Source organism: Spermophilus citellus, assembly GCF_964194105.1.
Source record: "Spermophilus citellus genome assembly, chromosome: 5".
NCBI classification, from domain to species: domain Eukaryota; kingdom Metazoa; phylum Chordata; class Mammalia; order Rodentia; family Sciuridae; genus Spermophilus; species Spermophilus citellus.
This window is the reverse complement of record NC_138186.1, coordinates 128,892,498-128,914,752: the sequence shown is the minus strand read 5'-3', so window position 1 is coordinate 128,914,752 and position 22,255 is coordinate 128,892,498. Positions and strand designations below refer to the sequence as shown.

The 22,255-nt window shown below is 35.2% G+C and overlaps 2 long non-coding RNA genes across 5 annotated transcripts in view; one reads left to right on the top strand and one right to left on the bottom strand.

The window, feature by feature from the left end:
- Window positions 1-18,096, top strand: part of LOC308650009 — a 50,837-nt gene extending 32,741 nt beyond the window's left edge. Inside the window, exon 3 of the long non-coding RNA XR_014022216.1 lies at window positions 16,926-18,096. This is a non-coding gene — a long non-coding RNA (uncharacterized lncRNA). The remainder of the gene's footprint in view (window positions 1-16,925) is intronic.
- LOC308650007 overlaps window positions 18,092-22,255 on the bottom strand; it is a 65,989-nt gene continuing 61,825 nt past the window's right edge. For all 4 annotated transcript variants that reach the window (XR_014022211.1, XR_014022212.1, XR_014022213.1 and 1 more), the window contains 2 exons: window positions 19,121-19,337; window positions 18,092-18,984 (listed from right to left, as the gene is read on the bottom strand). This is a non-coding gene — a long non-coding RNA (uncharacterized lncRNA). The remainder of the gene's footprint in view (window positions 18,985-19,120; window positions 19,338-22,255) is intronic.

Here is a 22,255-nt window from a genome sequence, read left to right as displayed (position 1 = left end):
AATGGATTTTTTTTTCATTCATAAAGAAAAATGAATTCTTGTCATTTACAAGAAAATAGATGAAACAAGAGTGAAATAAGTCAAACTCAGAAAGTTAAGGGTTGTATGTTCTCTCTCACACACACAGAAGCTAGAGAGGAAAAAGGAAAAGAAAAGTAGGGAGTATCTCCTAAAAATCAAAGGGAGATCAGTAGAGGAAAAAGACCAAGGGTTAAGAGGGAGGGAGGGAGGGAAAAAGTGATGGAAAGTGATATTGGCCAAATTATATTATCATATTGTATTTTGTGTGCATGTGCAAATAATACAAACCTTATCAGTATGTACAACTATAATGCATCATTTTTTTAATGGGAAATGTGCAAGTTTTGAGAATTTGACATTTGTGCCTCATGAGAAATTTCCCCACTCCCTGGGGGAATCAGGTTGGTTTAAGGGTGAACAAGTGACCCAAAAAGTTTGAATCTGGGTTATTATTGGAACACTTGCTCAAATGCTAGGATAGAAACTTCTTTTCTTTCCCTGGACCTTGTAGTGTACACATGGGAGTTCAAGGACTGAGAGTTTTTGCTCCATTGGGGCATTTCCAAAGTCTGAGACTGAACAGAATACAGGGCAAAGAAATCTTCAGGAAGTCACAGGAAGCTCCTTGATTTAGCTAATTCTAAATCCAATTCCATCCTGGGTTGTCAGTTATACAAACCAGTGCATTTCTTTATTTTTAAGCCGCTTACCATAAGATGTTCTGATGCTTGCAGCAAACAGTATTCTAAATGACAGGCCCCCCTATAAATTTCCTAATAAAATGTAAACATGTTAGCCTGCTCCAAGTTTTGTGGTCTGATTTCTGCCCCCTCTACTTGCTTCATGATGAGTCATCTTCCCATAATACCCCCTTTCTCCTGTTGTACCTCAGACAGTGTCCTGAACATTTTATGCTGTTTTCAATTCTTTGCAACTTTGTATGTGTTCATTCCTCTCCTTGAATATCCCTGTCTCCTTTCTTGACCTAACTCTGTTTATGCTTTCATCCTATGTGATGTCCCAAGGCATTTTGGATCATCTCTCATCAGACTTAGATGCCCGTCCTACACATGTCCCTGGCTCATCTTGCCACAGTATATGGCCCATTGTGTAATTGCTTCCTACCAACTGGATTAGAAACTCACTAAAAGGAGGATTCATGTTATTTCTTTTTTTTATCATTTTTCTTTTTCATCACCACTACCTAAGCTAGCATGTGTCAGTGTTCAAATGTTGGCTGAATTAAGGAAAATATTAGGCAATAAAAGAAAAACATCGTATCTAATTCTAGCACAAGACAACATTTTCCTTTATTTTTGTTTGTTTTGTTTTGGGGTTTTAGGTAAGAGCCAGAAAACCTAATGGATTTTAATTACTGGGAATGTGTTTCCACAGTTAGGTAGAGCTTATTAACCCATTAGTAGATAGGTAACCAGATAGCAAACTTAATTGCTGATGACTTACCTTCTCTTATTATTTGCCATTAGTCACCAGAGAAATACATGAAGGACATTAAATAAATCAGTAAAATTTAGCATCTTATTTGAAAGTTCTTAGAGAACATGATTTGCAAAACAGTGTCAAACTTATTTAGACTGAGTGTTTAGATGTGAAAGGAGAAGAGGAGGAATTGGAAAGATCATTATGGTTCATGGTTTTTTACTGATGGCAAACTGTGTGAGTTAGACCTTTTAAAGTTTCATCAAGATGTTACCTTCACTAATGAGAGTGTATTGTTGGGTATTAGAGAAGCAAAGCAGCTAAAGACATGGTCTCTTTCTCCACAGTGTCACATTGGACCCCAGTTTCTCCTTGGCCAGGACATTTAGCAACACTCATAGAAGACGTCAGCAGTAGCACAGCATGATTTCAGAAGTGATTGGAGGCCAAAACCTATGACCTCTTAGATGACCCAGTGATGTCTTTTTCACAAAAAAAAAAAAATTCACAATAGAGGAAAATTCTTAGTGAACTCTTTTTTTTTTTTTCCTTTTATAGTGAAGCTTGCCAAGTCAGCCTCCACATGTTTTAAAGTTGGTTTTGGCATGTTTGTTATCAGTCATCTAAGTGTCAGTTAGGGACCTTCCTCACAGGAAACAGATGGTCCACTCACATCAGAGTAACTTAGGGTTTATTTACAAAGAGACAAATGACCAAGATTTGAATGTAGTTTAAGAAACAGATCGGATCATACTGGGACCCAGAACCAGCAGGATTAGAGACCTTGTTCTCCTCTCCACACCATGGGATATGGGGAGGAAAGAGGTGAAAACAGTCCACACGGAGAGAAGCAGAAGTTTCCATGGAGGATATGACCAGCTCTAGGGAACTCCATCAGAAGGGAGCCACAGATGAAGTCCCTAGTGTCTCTTTTCCCTACTTCCCACCTCTCCTGTCTCCCTGCTGTCCAGAAGTCAGAGGACATGGAGGCTTTTTGTTGTAGTACCAGATGAGTCAACCCTTTTGTCACTTTGTGTATGATATTCTTTTCTTCTGGGTGGAAATCCTATGTCTGCAACCTGAGAAAGAGAAGTCTCATCACGGGGCAATATCACTTCAGTCACATTTCCTCCTGAAGCTACTACTACTGCTTTCTTCACAGAAGTGGGGAAAAGGGAAGAAGAAAATAATGGGGGCCATAAAACGCAGCTTCTAAATTTGCCTCTACACCTAGCCAACAGGATAAACTGAGAATCACAACTCCTGCTTCTACCACCAATTCCATGTTCCCTTAGCCTCTGCAGATACTTCCGCTGGATGAGGACTTTTTTGGCCAATGGGGTGACTTGAATCCTAATTCCTCTAGTAGTGAATGGATAGGTCCTATATCTTCAGTTTAAGCCCTGCTGGCTCTGGTTTTTATTATAGGTCTGTAGGTATGAGGTGGAAAAGCATCAATATTTGCTTGGGAGACAAGGAAGTTTAAAGAGAATTTGAAGAGTCATAGTTTGTTCCTTCATCCATATCTACCAAAATGTTCCCATCTAATGAGGCAGGATTTCATTGCTTCTTGACAACTACCTTTCCCTTAACAGAGAGAAATCTGGAAGGTCAGGTTTATAATTAGTTCTACAGCTCTGCAACATTTATAATCATACCCTGAGCTTAGTTGTCAGTTCCATCTTCCCTGCAACTATAGGACAGAAGAGTCTCTTCCAAGTTACTCAGGAAAACTTCTGTGTACATTCTTAATTATGTGTTCATGGTTTTGTATTCTCTAGGACTCTAAGAAGTTAAGTGACTTTAATCATAACTGTCAGAGCACTGGATTTCTGCTAGCACATTATCCCAAGTGAACCCTATTGAATGCCTGAATATTTATTATGCCACCATATGCCGTAGACCCTATCTGATTCCTTCTATCCCCCAAAATGAGTTCGTCACACATTCCTCAAATATATGATGCACCAATCCAAGATTACATTTCAAGAAGTCTGTTTCCTGAAGAAATTTCTGGTACCAATTAAAGTATCAACCAAGGTCCCAGCAGAAAAGAGATAATTGTATGAATATTTGTCTATAAAGTGACAGATTAAAAGTGTTTGAGTGTAGTGGAAGACAACCACCACAGATAGGGCAGGAATGCAGGCCAGCTGCCATCCACTGTGAGCACTCACAGTGCTGAGGAAAAGAAGGAGTTAACAGAACCTGAAAGGTAACTAGTTCCCGAACTCATCCAGAAGCCAGATTACAATGGAGCTTGTGGATGGTGTCAATGCCCATCCATTTTTGAGACTGGGGGCAGATGGAGGAGGAGGAGAGTGGTTCTGGAGGGTCACACAGGCATATGACACAAGGGTAATTGTTTTCTTCCACTCTCTTATCCTCCTTCTAAACTATGCAGCCTTGTCTTTTTATGAACTATTTGGCTTAATTAATCCACAGTCTAGTTTCTCATCTGTGTTCAGATTTCTGTGACAATCTATTAAAATACACCCTTTCTCTTTTGTTTCCTAAACATGCTTTATGATTCACAAATCCATAATCATACTCATATATATATGAAAATATATGCATGCCTTCCCCCCCATTTGAATACAAACAGTACCATGTTGTTTTTTTTTTGTTTTTTTGTTTTTTTTTTTTTTTTTTTTTTTTTTTTACCACTAGATCTTGCCATAGATAAGCACAAAATTAGGAACCTCTTGAGTTTAAAAAGTGAGAATTCATAACTTTACCTGGAAATAAGTATAGTTCTAAGTATTTTATCTTTCCCTTTCTTCTCCCCTCCAGCAAAAACATTGTTTCTTTGGTTGAAAACATTCAGTTTTCAACTTATTTCATCATCTTGGAGAAGTGCTGGCTTTGAAATGCAATTTACAAAAGTATGATTTTCAAAAAGTGACAAAGTGACAGGAGATATTTTTAGGATCACTAGGAGTCCATGAGGTTTTGTTTGTTTTTCTTGTTTGTTTTTGTTTTTGTTATCTTGTTTCAGTAACAGTTCCTGATTTTCTTAACAGGATTTAGACTTTTTTTTTCCCAAAAAAAACCCTTTTAATTACCTCGAACTTATCTAAAAGACAAGAAATTATGTAAGTAATTCTCCAAAGAGATATCATAGCAGAATTACTATGTTTAGTTGAAAACCTAAGAATATATGATGATCATCTTGATGCCCAATTCCAAATAATTTCACTTCTGAGCATTTTTAGTAAGAAGAATAAACTAGAAAGTAATTGTGATTCTTGATTCTTTACCATGGCCGTGGGTTTATTTCATACTTCTATTTCATACCTTATTAATAATTTCACTAGTGTACTCTCCTCAGTCCTATGTATTGACTGAAGAGTTGTAGCAGATTTGTAGTTTGTGTACTAATTAGTTTGTGCAGAGCATGGCTTACACAATGGTGATTCCAAATCTCAATACTTGTATGAGAGGTCAAGTTTCTGCCACTCTCTAGAAGCTGAGATAAAAATTAAGAATATGTGAAAACATCAGTTCACTCCTCTTCTCAGTTTTGACAAACTGAAGACAGATGGCAGAATAATTTTACTTTTCCTGGTTAAAGAAACAAAGAAAAGAAAAATATTACTGCTAGCACATCCTCCCTAAATAATCAGTAGTCAATATGGGATCCACCAATAGTCTTTGAACCAAATGCTTTTGGCCCAGAAAGGGCCAGAAATAGTATTGACATAATCCTTAGCAAATACAGAAATTATTTTCAGATTCTACACAAAAGTTGACTTAAGATAATTTGAATAGTAAGAATCTATCTAAGGTTAAAACAGCATTAAGTATGAATTGGAATTTGCTGGCCACAAAGGCCACTTCAGTGATGAATCTGCGCAGGAAATCGTCACTTTAAAATGTAATCATGTGCTTCTAATTGTGATGTGGTAACACACTCAATACTGAAAGGCAATGTGACCAACTGAGATTGAGCAATCAAAGTGGAAAAAAAGAATTAATAGCAGTCAAGGCAGTTTCAAATCCCTTTGAGCACTTTAAGGTGAAAACCCCTTTTCATCTGCTTTTGTGTGACCTGAAGTAACACTGATAGGAATTCAATGAAGCAAAAATGTAGCAGATACAGTTCCAGAAGTGTCAGGAAAGAGTCAGGATATAAGGGATGGCTTTGCCTGCCCCGCTGGCCCAATGGTAGGTCCAGAAAAATGACCTCACATTCCAAAGGTCCTTCTTTGACTCCCAGTCGAACACTTTTTCCACTGCACCATGCTCGTTGCCTAAAAAAATATTGGCTGAAAGCATTGGCCAATTTGGACTAGTAATAGGTTTGTCTGAAGCAAGAGTTCACAGTTTTTACCACATCATTCTGCTCAAAAACCCTTCAGTGGCCTTCCTGTTAAATGTGATGTGCTAACAAAGCACGTCATTCTCTTGGCATTCCATTTAGACTGCCTCAGCTTGCAAGTTCCATCTCCTACTGCTTCTCGGCAGGAAGGCTCTGTCACATCCAGAACGTCCATTCCACATTCTGCAGCCTTTGTGGTCTTCAGTACTGGTGATGTTTGATCACTGGGCTGTTCATCCCACAGGGATACCCCCACCCCCACCAGAACCCTAAGCAGCTTCTGTTTTAGGCTAATTTCATCCAATCAGCCTCCCTGCTGGGGTCAAACCGCCCATTTTCTTTGTGTTTCCTGAAGCTTCCAGCCACTCCCTGACTTTCCTTCCTACTCTGGACACCTACAGTGTATACTCCCAAGACCATTTATTTGACCTTTATCTGATTTCACTTGGTGTTGTGTACTATCTTTCCTGGAAAATCACTATACTGTGGCAAAACCCCAGATCATCACCCAGTGCCCGCATCAGGAAGGATTAATTAATAAGCTTACCTACACCCTCAGGTGCACTTCACACTATATAGTTTACAGGACCTTGTGCTTATTTTATCTTATCTCACACAATGAAGAATTAAATAAACAAGTTCTTAATGCTTTCAAACTATAGAGCTTACAGAGGGCTTTCACATATTTTATCTTATTTCACAATACCCTTGGAGAAAAGCCTAGCAGATATTATGATCTTTATTTTACACTTGAGAAAGCTGAGTCAGAGACCCGAGACTGTGAGAGACTGTGAGTGGTTTTCCCAACATTTTTCCCAAGGTCAAAAACCAACTAAGGGACAAGGTCTTAGAACCATCTTTTCTGACTCACCAATGCACATTTGACTTCATTATTTGTTCATTGCTGGATGGTTCTTATTTTGTAGTTTCAACACTGCAATTTGAAATCTTCTGGGTACATTATTAAAATAACTTGATACTATGAGATATGATTAGTATTTTAAATTATGGCAACTGATGCAAAATAAGAACATGAGAGCTATTAATGTTGAATCAAATCATCAGAAGTACGTGTACTACGGGGAACAATGTGATGAAAGTCTAGGAACAATGTTCTTAAATTGATTGTATTTGAAGATTTTTTAAATTTTAAATCAGCTTCAGCAGGATGAAATGTAGATAATTCTATTAAAAAATAAAGAAAATATATTCACAAGTTATGGAGTCCATTAATTAATCTGTTCCAGTGTTGAACTGATGACATTTCTCAAATGCAAACAATTAGTCAGGCACAGTCCTGAGTTTCACATGTATTATCCACTGTCACAGCCGTGTTAGAGATATTATCATCCTACCTTTTCAAAGAAATGAAGGAAAAGAATACTTGTTGATATAGGTGAGATTTTCAACATGTGCCACCTGACTCCTGAGTCCAAGCTAAAATTGTATATAATTACCCTTGTAGTAAGGAAATCTGAATCCATCGATTCCAGTTCATTTTAAATCAAAATGAATATATTTGGACTATAGCCTGTTTCTTAATAGTTGTCCATATGTTGGAGAAAAATATTAAAAACCCTTTGAGATCTTATTAGAACTGCCTACAACTTCAGTGACTTCATATTTCCCCAGAGAATTTGAATGTTAAGTTTGGGACAAAACAGTCTCCAACATAAGCTCCTCTGTGCTTTGCAGGGTCTGCACATCTGTTTGCTTCTACACACGTGAGAAATGAACATAGTGGTTCAATTAGGGTTGACAAATGTCTGTGACAAAGGTGACATTTGCTTTAGGTCTCAATAGTCTAGAGCTGTGTTGAATTTAAATGTAAATGCCCAGATTACTAGGATCCATGAAAAGTAACTAAGGGTTTATTTTTCCCTCCTCTCTCTTAGAAAAGTGTTTGTTACCCTTGTGCATGATCTATCCCCAAACATTTTTGTGTTTGGACTTTCTTTGCAATATTAACAATATATAGGAAAAATATACTTAAAAATAGCCATTGAAATCAGACAGACCTGGATGTGAATCTCAATCCATCCTTTACTAATTGTATGGCTTGTGACTTACTGAACTCAACTTTATTTTATTTTTTTTTTCTATTTTATTCTATTTTTTCATTCCATGGATTGAACGAAGGGGGCTTAACCGCTGAGCCCTTTTTATTTTTTATTTTGAGAAAGGGTCTTACTGGGTTGTCAAGGCTGCCTTTGAACTTGAGCTCTTCCTATCTCAGCCTTCTGAGCCACTAGGATTATAGGCATTGGGACACGATGCCTATCCTGAACTCATCTTAACTTTAGTTTCCTCATCGATAAATTATGATTCCTAATTTATGCAATTTGGGTGAGGATAACATAAAGTAAGAAGTGAGCAATCTAGGAGTTAGGCTAACATATGCTCCCTAAATATCTGCTTCACAGATAACTACAACAAAAGCACAGAACAGATACGTAAAATAGATTTTGCTAGACTGACAAAAATACATATATCAACATAGTTGTTGGAGAATATAAGATATGGTTGCTTTCTTTTTTTCAATATAGTTGTCTGAGTCTTTCAGAATTTTCATTAATTAAAAAAAAATTTTAGAATTTTGCCACTGTCCGTAGCTAAGGAAAGACATTGTCTTAATGGCAATAGCAAGAAATCTTAGCACACAAAGTTTGGCATTGGTATCCATCTCAATTCACTAGGAAGAATTAGACATAACCTCCTGAGGTTTTAAATTCAGTAACAAACAATTTTATATCATCCAATTAGTTCTGACAACAAACTACCAGTGTGCAAGTAGCTTTCAATATCCTAAACTTGTTTTTTAAACGTAAAGATCCTGGATATTTTGGTGAAAAGTAGTAGCTAAGTATAAAGGACTTAGGTTAAGTTGGCACACTGAGAATACCAAACTTGGAAAAGATATCCCCAACACAGTTCAAGGAAACTCTGAGGCTATAATTTTAAACAGACGGTCCAAGCCATTTCGTAAGCAGTGGTCTAGGATGAAGAAGACTGTTTTACCTGGCAAATTATATTTGCAGGGACTGTCAGTTTAGCTGGCAGCAGCACTTGCTTTCCTTATAATTGGAAACTTTCTTTTAAAATATGGCTTTTATACACATACAATACCTGCTGTAGCACCCTGAGAATACCAGCTAGTCCTGGCATGAATTTCAATGTAATATGATTAAAATCACCCTTACTAGAATTTCTGAATGGAAATATCTAGGATAAGGTAATGAGCTGGAAAAAATGAACATAAGTAGAGTTCCCAGCTAGAGGAATCCTTCAGAGACAAATTATGAAATGGGAACTCTGAATCATGTTTAGGCATTCCCTTTTGTGATTAGTCAAGTATAATTTACTGAGCACTCATTAGGTGCTAAAAGTTCTTCAGTGTAGAAGCCTCGATTCTGATATAATCCAGGTTTAGGTGAACTGAACTCATTTGAATCAATTCTTCCTCCCAAACCCTAAAAAGATGACAATTTAAGTTCTAGATATTTAAAATTGAGCCACAAACAGATGAAATTTAGCATTATGCCAAGCTCACGGTAAATACACCAAAGTACAAGCTTGACTGTACTAAAACAAATGATAAATCATGAGTCACCTCCTTGATTTATGCTTTTCCCCTTTGACCTTCAATTCTAAATCTGCCACTTATAAACTCTGACACAGCAAAAAGCTGGGAGTTATGCTTTGTTTTTACATTTTTCAATGGAAATTCCATTTAGGGAATGATGTAAGGCAAAACGGGTCTCCTTCCACTGCTTCCCATACTTTCCTCTGCTCTCAGTGACTTATGGTTACTAGTGGTTTCTGACTAAGCAACAGCTCCAATGACACTCATCTCCCAGCAGAGCTCCCTACACATCTGCTAGCCTCCAAAACCCTCAGATTGGTCCCATGACTCTTTGAAGCTGGAATGTTCAGTATGATGATACCTATGGTATGGGGCAGTTCATAACAATTGTTACAGTTGTCTAATTATTCGTTGGACATGACAGTGTACACACTGTGCATACAGTAGTGAATACTGTCCATGGGAACTCCATGACTGGAAATTACCAGTGGAGAAAGGAGGGGTGCTTGTCCTAGGAATTCTTCCAAACAATCATTGTGTTCAGTGTTCCCCTTCAGAAGGCTGAGAATTTGATCTGTATAATGACAGAGGGGATCATATTTTCTTCAGTGCCTCTCAGAGCCTGGAAGCAGAATACACTGCCCTGGATTTCACTGTCCCTTAGAGTGAGCTCTCATGGGCTGTGGTTGCTCGGCTGCTCAAGCCTTAGAGTGTCTGGTGCAGAGTCATTCATTCTCTTAGGCAGATCCAAACTTAGGTCACCAGAGAAGGTGGTTCTTGCTCTTCATGTGTCTCATTTATATGTGACACATACAGAAAATAAATACTGATGCACATTTCGTTTTCCTTCAGTTTCTCAAGTTTGGTCATGTAAAAGGAGCTCAAAATGACATGGCGGTGCATAAGATATGACCTTCCAAAAAATGAACTTTTAGCTTGTATTACAATCTTCCTGATGAGTCCTGCCCGCAGCAACCAAGAGTAGAGAATTGTGAAAGGTAATTTACCATTTTTTTGTCCCTTTTGCTTGAAAATTTACATTTGATTAGGAAGAGGCAAATGAAGTAGAAAGGGAATGTTATCCAACTCCCTTTGATTTCATTATATTTAAATCCGTTTTCTATGCAGTTTCTGACTTAGGAATGGATTACTTGAGCCAATGTGGTTCAATTGTCAATTGTTTCCATATAAACTAACAGATTACAATTGTATTGTTACATTCCTTACCTTCTTCTAAACTATGTTTTATTAAAAAAAAATTTTATATCCTCTGAAGCAAGTGCACAAATCCAAATGTATTACATATTTTAAAAATCCCCCATGGAGCACCTGTATCTAGCATTATATATTACTGCAAATTATCACTCTAGTTTTAATTTTTTGCCATATATATCTGTTATTTTATATACAGTTAATTGCATAGATAGATAGATAGATAAAACTATCAGCACATATGTGAAGCTATATTCTGCAGAATATTTTTATATTATACAATTTTTAAAAGTAATAATTCTAAGAAAGATATCCAGACAAATTTATGGGAGCCTACATGATGCTAACATCAAAAAGCAATAAAACTTTCCAAAGCTTTTAGTTTTGGAACTCTAAATGTGGTCAACTTAAAATGATTTCCTGTTTCCAAAAAGTTTTTTTTTTTTTTCAACAAGAAAATCCTCTCTCTGGAAATATCAGATGTCCTCATAGTTATTTGATATTACTGCCCAGAAGAATCTGGGGAGAAAAAGAGAAGAAAGAAAGTGGGAAGAGGCCAACAAAGCACAGGAAACCCTTCTTAGAATTTCAAAAGCGGTGAAATGTGGAATAAGTTAGCTATGCCAAGACATAGAAAAGCCTGAAGAACTGAGTAAAGAATAGAAACACTCATGTGAAGAGCTATATAGACATTATAGATGTAGTTTCATATTACATAAATTAAACTGAAAAAGAAAAAAATTAAAACATCTTAAAAGAGGCCTTTAGGAAATATTTTGCACAAATAAATGAATGAATAATTACAATGACAAGGAAGTATGGAGTAGCTACTCAAATATGTGCCTAAAATTCTACAGCTGTTGCTGCTTGCCTTAATTTGCTAATACCAAAGGTAGTTAGTTTCATGTGTGTTAATGTTTTATCTTTTAGGCAAAGAACCCAATTTTAGAGAATTCGATCTTTAATGGCATTGGCAAATTGTGTTGTCTCTATGATGCCATTCTTCACTGCTCTCACAGAACAGCAGTAGAATAAACTTCCAAGGCAAATTCCTACATACTCATGGAAACCAACAACTCATAACAACAGAGAAAATTTTGGACAATAGTGGTTGTTTTTCTAATCAGCACGTTAGATACCAATCTTGCTAAAAATTAAAAATTTACAATTTTTTAAAAGTAATAATTCTTTGTAAAAAAACATGTTAGTGGGGGCTGGGGATGTGGCTCAAGCGGTAGCGCGCTTGTCTGGCATGCGTGCGGCCGGGTTCGACCCTCATCACCACATACAAACAAAGATGTTGTATCCGCCGAAAACTAAAAAATAAATATTAAAATTCTCTCTCTCTCTCTGTCTCTCTCTCTCTGTCTCTGTCTCTTTAAAAAAAAAAGAGGTTAGTGATTTGGGGGGAAAGCAGTAAGTACAGATAAATCTTTGAAAAATACATGAATACTTTTGTTAACATCTTGTATTACGCGAGACAAGTTGAGACTTTGACTAAGACAAGTCATACCTAAACTAACATATCAATGAAAAGCACTCTGTAGTAATTATTCAGCATGGTTATAGTAGAGTTGCAACTCTGACAATTTACATAGAATTCATATATTTACTTGCAATTTTGAACATTATAAGCTTTTCTTTAGAAGGATTTTATTTTGGAAAAGAAACGTGAAAAAAAATAGTGAGGGTGCATTGATAGCACCACACATTTAAACACCTTACACAATCTTAATAAATTTTAAATTCCGTTACTATCACTAAAATAGACAGATCAACGTAATACACAAGACCCCAAACAACCATGTATACATGCAACTCTAATTTGTAGTACTGATGGCTTTTTAAATGATTAATAAAAGAAAGATTATTTAGTGAATGAGCTAGCTAATCACTTAAGGAAAAAAAGAAAGACTCCTACTTCATGTTATGCAGCAAAATAAATGCTAAATACATTAGAGACTAAGTACAAAAGGTGGAACCCTGAAATACTATAAGAAATATAATACTTATACAATTTTGAAGTGGAAGATAATACTTTAACTCATAACGTAAGTAACATATTTATGAAAATTAGCCATATTTTCCAAAACAAACACAAATTTAGTGAGAAGAGTGGCATTGTTTTACATTTTTGCAAATCTCTCTAATGTCTGGCTTAACAGAAAACATCTGGAATCTCAGAGTTGCTTCAGCATTCATATGTGGTGATATCATATGTCATGTAGCTGGAAAACTCCACTATAAACTTGTGATAGAATAAAAGTGAAAAAGGCAGATATGTCTTAGTATTATCGTGAAAACACTTGAGACCTTTTGGACCTCTGGAGTGGGTCCCTGGGATGTTTGTGGTCTCTGCATCACACTTTGGGAACCACTGATGAAGGCCAATGAAATATTTTGTGAAATTTTAAGTTGATTGTATCTCTAAGGGACAAATTTCATTTTCCTTGCTATAGACAAGATTCATCTGCATTCCCTGTAGTTTCCTACCCATATAGATTGCAGAATAGCCCGAAAATCAATGATGTACACTCAAAGCATTGAAAAAATCTCCTGAAAGGTCTGAAATATTGCTACCCTCCACTGAAAACATACTCTGTGAACTGTTCTGACCATTTCTCAGTCTTCCTCCCTAATCCCCTTGTCTCAATAGATTCTACCTCATTAAACATGCTGATATGCAGAGATCATGATGAAATGGGCAAATTTCTGGGCGGTAATACAACGAGAGGAAAGGAAAATTGGAGCTCCTGATATCGTTAGAGGAGTAGTTACTCCTGTATACTTTCAGACTCAAAATCCTCACAAAATTCCTTCTTTTCTACCCTCACTCTTTCTTTAGAATCAATTTTCATAAATAAATTCTCCGTGTTCTTCATTTCAGTTCTTTTCCTCCTGGCTAGTTTTGTAAGCTTTCCTCAGCAAGTAGAAGCTTCTCCTTTTGGCCCATTCAATTGCAACTCAAATAGCAAACCTGATTTAGGTCAAAAATTGTTTTAGTTAAGTGTGTTGTTTGTTTGTTTGTTTTTGCCATTGTGTCCAAAAGACCTGACAAGAACCATGTTACAGAAGGAAGGAAAAGTTTATTTGGGGCTCACCATTTCAAAGGTGTCAGTCCATAGAGGGCCAGCTCCATTGCTCTGTGCCCAAGATGAGATAGAACATAGGACAGAAGAGCCTGAAGGAAGAAAGCAGCTCAGAACATGAAAATTAATAAAAGGAGAGACTAAACTTGGATCACAAGGGACGAAATATATACCCAAAAGCCACAACCCTAGTGACCCACCTCCTCCAACAACACCCTACTTGCCAACAGTTTCCACTCAGTTCATCTATTCAAGTGGTCAAATACATTGATTAGACGAAGGCTCTTGTAACTCAGTCATTTCACCTATGATCTTTCTTCAAATGTCTCATACATGATTTGGGGGGGGGCATCTCATATTTAAACCATAACAAATGTTTCTGAGATTCTCTTTTGTTCAGGAAGTCAGGATGCAGTTTAACTGCATGATTATAAATAAAAGTTAATTCAATTTGCTTTAGTATGTCCTTCACAGGAAAATTTCCTTCTTCTCACACTAGATCTTCAAGAAGATAATCTTCATCAAGATGGACAGTAAGATCACTAAACCAAATTTCATGTTGCAAACACATGTACACATGCATACATATAGGCATGCGTGATTTATGAAATAAAAGCTATTTTATTTTCATCTTTATTTATTTCAGCCTATCCTTTTCTTAGAAATAAGCTATCATCATTATTCTAATAATATCATTATTCTCTATCATTCTTCTAAAGGGAATTTGACCCTTTTATGCCAATTGAATGTGATGTCATTCCAAAGACATCTTACTAGGTTCAAGTGACTTAGTCTTAAATCCTTTCCTGAGAAGCAGTGTCTCCAATTAAATCATTTAGAATTTTCTCTTCTAAAAGTAAGCACTTGGAAGTGGGGAGACAGAGATGTAGAGAGCTTTAATTCTATACATAATACATGCAAAAGTTTATACCAACACCACTGAACATGACTAAGATTGAGTAACCCAGATACTTAAAATTTTTCCATCATCATACTACTTTATTTCATAATTTTTTATGGAGAATAAGTCATTAAATTTTCTCACCAATAATCCTAAAATATTATTAATCCTAAATCTGAACTGGGAACTACAGAAGCTCTTCCTTCTTATTATCAGTGCAAAATTAGAATCATGAGGAAGCCAAAGAGACAAAACAGGATAGTTTTGACCACAAGTCACAAGCTTTAGAGGGCTATACCATAAGTAACTCTTCCCCTTCTTCTTTTTGATGGATGGAAAGAAAAATGACATCAATATGAAGCATTCGGTCTAAACAAGTAAATTGATTCTAAAGAATAATACCTCATTAAACATGAAAATCATATGAAATTCAAATTTTAGTATATAAATAAAATAATATTGGGACACAACTATATTTTAGATGTTTACCACATATCACATTCATTTGTTTATTGATTATATTCTTTTGCTTTTTGTGCTACACTGACAATGATAAGTACTTGCAATAAAGACCATATGTGACATCAGTATCACTTCACACCCATTCAGTAATTCTACAAATTACAGAGATGTAACAGCATCTCAAATGCCATTCATACTTCTATTTTACATAATATTTTATAAATTGCAAGTGCACAATAGCCTTGTGAAAACAAAGAGGAGAAAATCAGACTTTGAAAGTTGCACCTTTAAAAAAGGCACAGAGGAGTATAGGTGATTTTATTATTGAATTAGATAGTGAATAATTGAATTTATTATGAAATGACACTACAGCTATGCTAGACAAAAGCAGTATACTTCAGTGTTATCAAGCTAAGCTTGTGCTACAATATATTCAACTCAAAAAAAAAAAAGAAAAAAAAACAATAATCAAAAAATTAGAAAATTCTGTGTGGATTATTTCATCACAGCAGGATTTCTTCATAATGCAACAAAGTAAGTATCCAGTTGCTCATTTGTTATCCAAGCAAGGAAACCCATTTACAAATGTAAATTTATTAATTCATATTTAATTATAGCAATTGAAAAATGAATTAAAACTAAAAAAAAATATTTTTAGTGGTTTTTCTTATTTTGATGACTTAGCAGATGTTACCAACACTGCTCAGTTGTTACTTATTTGAGGTATTCTTGCCAAGTTTGACACAACTGAAAAATGATGGTCTGTGAATAGTCTACATTCGATTTACAAGACAAAATATTTTCAAAACAATTGAAAAAGTTCTAATCTGTTATGATCTGATATGGAATCTGCTATGATGTGTAAAAAGTAATGGTGGGAAAAATACATGTGGAGCAGAAAATGGCTCAATTGTACAAATTTCCTAAGCTTGCAAAATTATTTTAAAGAAGATGAACTGCCCTTTAATTCCAAATAGCTTTTTAAATTAACTTTTGCTGCAGACCTGATCATTGCTTAATGAATTGTTCTAAAATTACAAACCAATATAGAGTTTATATATGAAATTTATACTGAGGTACAGTCATTTTGGCAACTAATGTTTTCTTGAATGAAGATTATAAATTATGTACTGGCAAAAGTTAAAACAAGAGTCAAGATTTCCATCACAACACAAATTTTGCAGTGGGCATATTTTCTGAGCTCAAACTACAGTTCCAGGAGCACTTTTCATATTTCCATGCAAGTAGAAAGGAAATTTCATATTTCAAAATCCATTTATTATGCAGTTGAGAAGCTTTCACCTAACCTTCAAGTGTAAATGATTCATCTGAAATGTAATGACATGCTAACAGCCAGATAACAAAAGAAGAATCTATAGAATTTTGTTAGTGTGTTGCAAGTTTTAAATATGATTAAAATCATATGCTAGTGAGTGATAACAGCATTTGGCAATACAATTTGTGTGGAAAGACATTTTGAAAGATGAAATACATAAAATTTTATTACAGACAATATTAGCAGATAAATATTTGTAATTAGTTTTAATGATAGGGAACACTAAGTTTGAATTCTAGTCAAGCAAAATGTTATAACCCTCTCTCAAAACACAAGATTTATTTTCTCATTAGTAGAGTTGTATTAAAATATTTTTGTCGTAGTTGAAATAATTTAAATACTGTAGTACTAAATTACTATTATTATTGTATTTAAATTTTATCAACTAAAAAGTGTGCAGAAAATTGTTTTCTCCCTCATTATATAAGTACCTACATGATTCTCATGATCTTGAATCTTAGCTCACATAGCTTAACATAAGTATTATATGAACCTTTACAAAAACAGTTGGCTGCTGACTCCTTATCTGAATGGCACAAATTTGAATTCTGGTTCCACAGGAGAAGCACAGAGGAAGCTGATGGTGGAAAGAACATGCCAGAGGTCAGAGACCTGGAAAGTCAAACAGACAGCTGTCTCTAAAGGACTCCAGGGAAAGAGATTGGCTACAAGGACCATATCTGAGATAGACCTAGAAGACAGAAGAAGCTACCATGAAACCTGAATCTCTTATGGTTAGAACTGGTCAGGGATTTTTTAAAGAAATCCCTTTAAAAAAAACTTAGGAAAGATGAATCAAAGTTAAGTTCTGTCAATTGAACTAATAAAGAAATGTAATACATTATTTTACTTCCAGAGTTGCTAAAAGTAGACACTGAGTAATGCATACATTGAACCCACATTAATATCAGTTATCTTTGGGTCATGGGTCATCAATTATTTTGTTTTTATTCTTTAATCATTTTTCCTTTCTGATTTTTCAGCAATGAATATTTATTTCACTTTTATACTTGTCTCACATCTTTTTTCTTGATCTTTCAGCAGTGACTATATTTATTTATTTTAAAATTCATGCTTTTTACAATTTCTACATTTTAAAAACTATTTTCTTATTGATTAATTAACATTTGCAAAATATTGTGTGGGGGAAACATTTACTATTTGTTTTCAAATTACTTATGAAGGAAAAAAAAAAGTTTGCAATTGAGAAGAGATCACTAGACTAGCTCTCTTATTTTTTTCTGCAAACATTTTCATTCATTTTATATCTTTAAGAAAATAAGACTTTTACACACTAAAGGAATGAGAACTTAGCAACTTAGAAATAAAGTGTTTAGAACATTGAATACTCCCATATTACTAATAACACAGAAAGTACTATTGTTGCTAAAGGAAATACAAGATTGTTTTCTCTTAAAAGTTAAGATATATTTTAAGATAGTCTAGAGAAGAGGAATTAACAGTTTGTTTGTTTGTTTGTTTGTTTTTGTAATGTCATTAAAAAATATTTCTTGCCAGTGCACCCTGTAATTTCAGCCACTTGGAAGGCTGACACCAGAGGATTGCAAGTTCAATCCAAGTTCAAGGTCAGCCTGAGTAACTTAGAGAGGCCCTAAGCAACTTAGTGAGACCCTGTCTCAAAATGAAAAGTAAAAAAGGGTGGAATGGAGCTCAATGATAATCCTGGATTCTATTTCCAGTACTTTCTCTCTCTCTCTCTCTCTCTCTCTCTCTCTCTCTCTCTCTCTCACACACACACACACACACACACACACACACTCACAAATTTCTTATGGAATGTAAAATTATGTTTGCATGCATCCATAATAATTGCCTTGTATTTTAATTCTAATCTATTTTTATTATTCCTGATTGTTTAGAGCATTGGTAGTCATGAATTCCCCTTAGATTATTGTTTCATGATGTGCCAAATTCTTTTCTCATGTTACACAATCATATGTATCTAAAAATAATTCTGAGAAGGAAGCAGGTTCTAATGGAAATCAGTCATCTTAAACATCCAGCAGTGGGGCCACCATCACCATGCTGTGCCTCCCAGATGTTGGAACACTATCATTCATTTGTCCTTCTTTATTCTGGGGTGGAGGGTGGAGGGGGGTGGTTGAACTACTCAGGGACACTCGACCACTGAGCCACATCCCCAGCCCTATTTTGTATTTTATTTAGAGACAGGATCTCACTGAGTTGCTTAGTGCTTCGCTGTTGCTGAGGCTGGCTTTGAACTTGCAATTCTCCTGTCTCAGCCTGCGGAGCTACTGAGATTACAGGCGTTTGCCAACCGTGCCCTGCTCATTTGTCCTTATGATGGCTTTCTGTATATGTGTGTGTGTGTGTGTGTGTGTGTGTGTGTGTGTGTGGTTTTTTCCCCCCATATTTGTAGGAAAACCATATGTTTGCTCTAAGCCCATGTTTCAGTTTGTTTACCCTGTTGACATAGAGAACACTTAGTAATTTGTGATAATATCAATGTTAGAAGATGATACTGGCCAATGTGGTTGTCATTTAAGAACATGGTGTGAGCCTAATAAACTGCATTTATAAAACCACGAGTTATTTCTTCTGAAACTCTTCGTGTCTTCTATTTAGCTTCAATGTGTTCTGAAAGAAATGAAGAAAATTTAGAGACAGACAATATAATAAGATTATGCCTTGTCTGAACATAAACAAGCAGAGAAAATAATCATTATTCATTTAGTATTTGTTTACAAATTTGTAATAAAAGGGTGATATTTACCATTTCTAAAGTCTCCAAAAGATATGGGGATTGAAAGATTTTATTTATCCTTCCACAATAGTTTTTCATGAGAAGGCAGCACAGAATCACCAGTATTTACTTTTTGCCTACATGCCACTCAAGGTTTCTTGGAATTAAGTCTGCTCTGATCACCAGTTGGTAACTCAAAAAAAAAGTGGGCTTTGAACTATTGAGTTCAAGTGCGGAGTTTGTTCATCTATGAAAAAAAGAAGAAACAACACCAAGTCAAAACTTATTTTTATCACTTGTCTGGCAAACAATCACATACCCTCCATAGGAAGCAGCTTGTTTTACCTATAATGTACTTGCTTTAATATACTTTGTAAAAATACAATGTGTGCATTGAAAATAGCTCGACATTGTCTTGGTTTCATACCTTTTAAACAGTGGCTCACCTTTTTCAAAAATATCATTTCTTCATCCCATTTTATTTCATTATTCTACAAATTACGTATTTCCTTTCTGCTATAAGGTATGACATAATAAAATAACATATTTTCATAGAAAGAAGTCTTTCCTTAGGATGAAAATTACATGCCAAATTCAATTTGCTTATTAAACATTTCACTGTGCATCGTAAAATACCTAAAGACATTTCGCTTATCCAACCACTTTCTTTTAAGGGCATCTTTTGGAATACAGAGTTAAAACAGTCATTTACATAGTAAAAAGAACATTGTGTAGTTTTAGCTTCTAATTTGAAATTATCACTCTCAAACAAATTGTAAGTGAAATTGCTGGAGTAGGAGCAACCTCCTAAGCAGCACTAAAGACAAGACTGTAGAAAAAGGGACTGGGGAGGAGAGGATAGCAGGCCCCAACACAGGGACCCTTTAGTAAGTTTGGTGGAGTCAGGGTGACAGAGGGGTGCAAAGGAGACCATCTGACTTTCTTTCTGGTTGCTGATACTTTTTTTTTGGCAAAGTCAAGTTTTTATCAAAACCAGAATTGGAATAGGCTTTCCTTGCATCCACTTACATCCAGTTACTAAACTCTGGAGGCTCTGTATTGCAAATTTCTCCTGAACATACTGAATAAATATATAAATAAATTCGTAGATGGAGGAATGAATAAATGAATGAAGGAGGAACCATAGTGAAAAATTCTTTGGCTTATTATTTCCCTGGGGACAGTGAAATGTGCATTCTGATTTCTGGGAGATCTGTCTAATCACAGCAGTGTGTGACACCAGGATGAAGCTCTAAGAAAAGGAAAGCTAGAGGAAAATCTGATTTGAATCAGACTTAGTGTTGAGGGATTTATTTTACAGAGCAGGAAGGTATCCAGGGAAATTAAAACAAAAACACTAAAACTCACACACTATTTCTCAAACAAGTCTCATGTTTGGCACACAAAACATCATGTCTTGGTGGTGACATGATGTCATTTTAAGTGCTACTCAATGATGGACTGTGCTTCCACATATACTTCATAACCTACCATGCTAATCTTGCTGCCTGTATGTGGTCCATAGGGGATGAAGCGGCAGGAGGGTAGAGAAAGAAAAAGCAGGAAACACAAGGCAAAATCCAACCAAAATCACCTAAGTACAGTCACTCTTCCCTTTGCCAGTATCTTAGGCAGTTTAACATCATGTCTTTTTTATTATTGCATTAATAATTTGTTAAGCTACTGTGTTCATATAGAAAAGTTATGTTGATATAGAAAAGTCTTTTTCTCTTCTTCCGTTTTTTTGACCCACAACTATTGTGTGGACCATTGGATCACAGCAAAACTGCAAAGTGGCTGGTGGTAGATACACATGATGAACTGAACTGGGTTGTAGGAAACAATTGGATTCTATAATTCATTGTAAATTGGTAGGTATTAAAGGTTTCTTAGAACTCAACTTTGCTTCCATCAGATGAGTGAATTGAATTCAGATTCATGGATTTACTGTTATGCTATTCATTCATTTTTCAAAGATCTGGCTGGATCAGGCTTACTTGAGAGGAAATGCAGGATATACTAGTTAAGTATTTAATTTGAGTGGCCTCAATTCTGTTGCTTATTACAAGCCTTTAACTTGAGGGAGGGACCTTTTTTTGTTTTAATTAATTTTAAGGCACAATGTTACAAAATTATTATGGTGATTTTATTTTATTTTATCATTTTCTGTTTTTATTCAATAAGTTCATATTTTATAATCCTGACGAATTATAGTTAAACTTTCTTTTTACCATTCCCATCTCAACTATTTTTAATTCAATTTCTTCTTTTTTATCTCTGTAATAGAGAACAATTATTTGTGTTAATTTTGTCTATTCACTTGATTCATTCATTAAGATAATTTTTTAAATGGAGCTTAACTGAAGATATGCTTAGTGTCATTCGATAGTTTTCTTTGCTTTTGGGGCTATCAGCTTGTTTTTTCTAGAATGGACTACAATAAAAATATTCTGCATGTTTTTGTTTCCTCTCTAACATTCCTCGCATTTTTAAAAAACATTTCCGAGAAATGCACAGTTAGCAGAATTATTTAAGAGGCTCTTTGGGTATCTAGTGCTGAAAGCAATGTCAAAATGCTACCTTTGTGTTTTTAAAGCTCTTGAAATACCTTCCACTCAGCTGAAAATTAGAAAAAAATAGAGAATCTTTTTTGAAAGCTTCATAATAATTTCCTATGAGTTTAAACTATGAGTTTAAAACTATGAGTTTTACTTTCCTAGGAGTTTAAAACTACTTTCCAATGAGTTAAAATTCAAAAGGTTTTGATACCGCAGGTATGTGCATTAATAAATGTGTGGGTGCTTGTCAAATTTAAGCCTTTTTTAAATTTTTTTTTCTTTTTAGCCTTTCTCATATTAACTAAGTGTTCGGTGTCTAGGCAAGATCTAAATCTCTTTCATATTTTTATCGGAGGATAGAAATGAGAAAAAGAAACAGATTCCATATGAAGCACATTTTTGGAAGACAAATAAGCAGAGACAATTTCTTTGAATTCTATTTCATAAAGATAATATCCCTAAGACAAATAAAGGGTTTTTGTTTTAGGAAAAGGGGGATACACCTGGATGACAGGCATGACAATGTTCTTTCTGGTTTATTTTATATGCTGCCCTTGACTACAATAATGCTGACCTTGATTTTGGGTTTCTCATCTTGTCTTTCTCT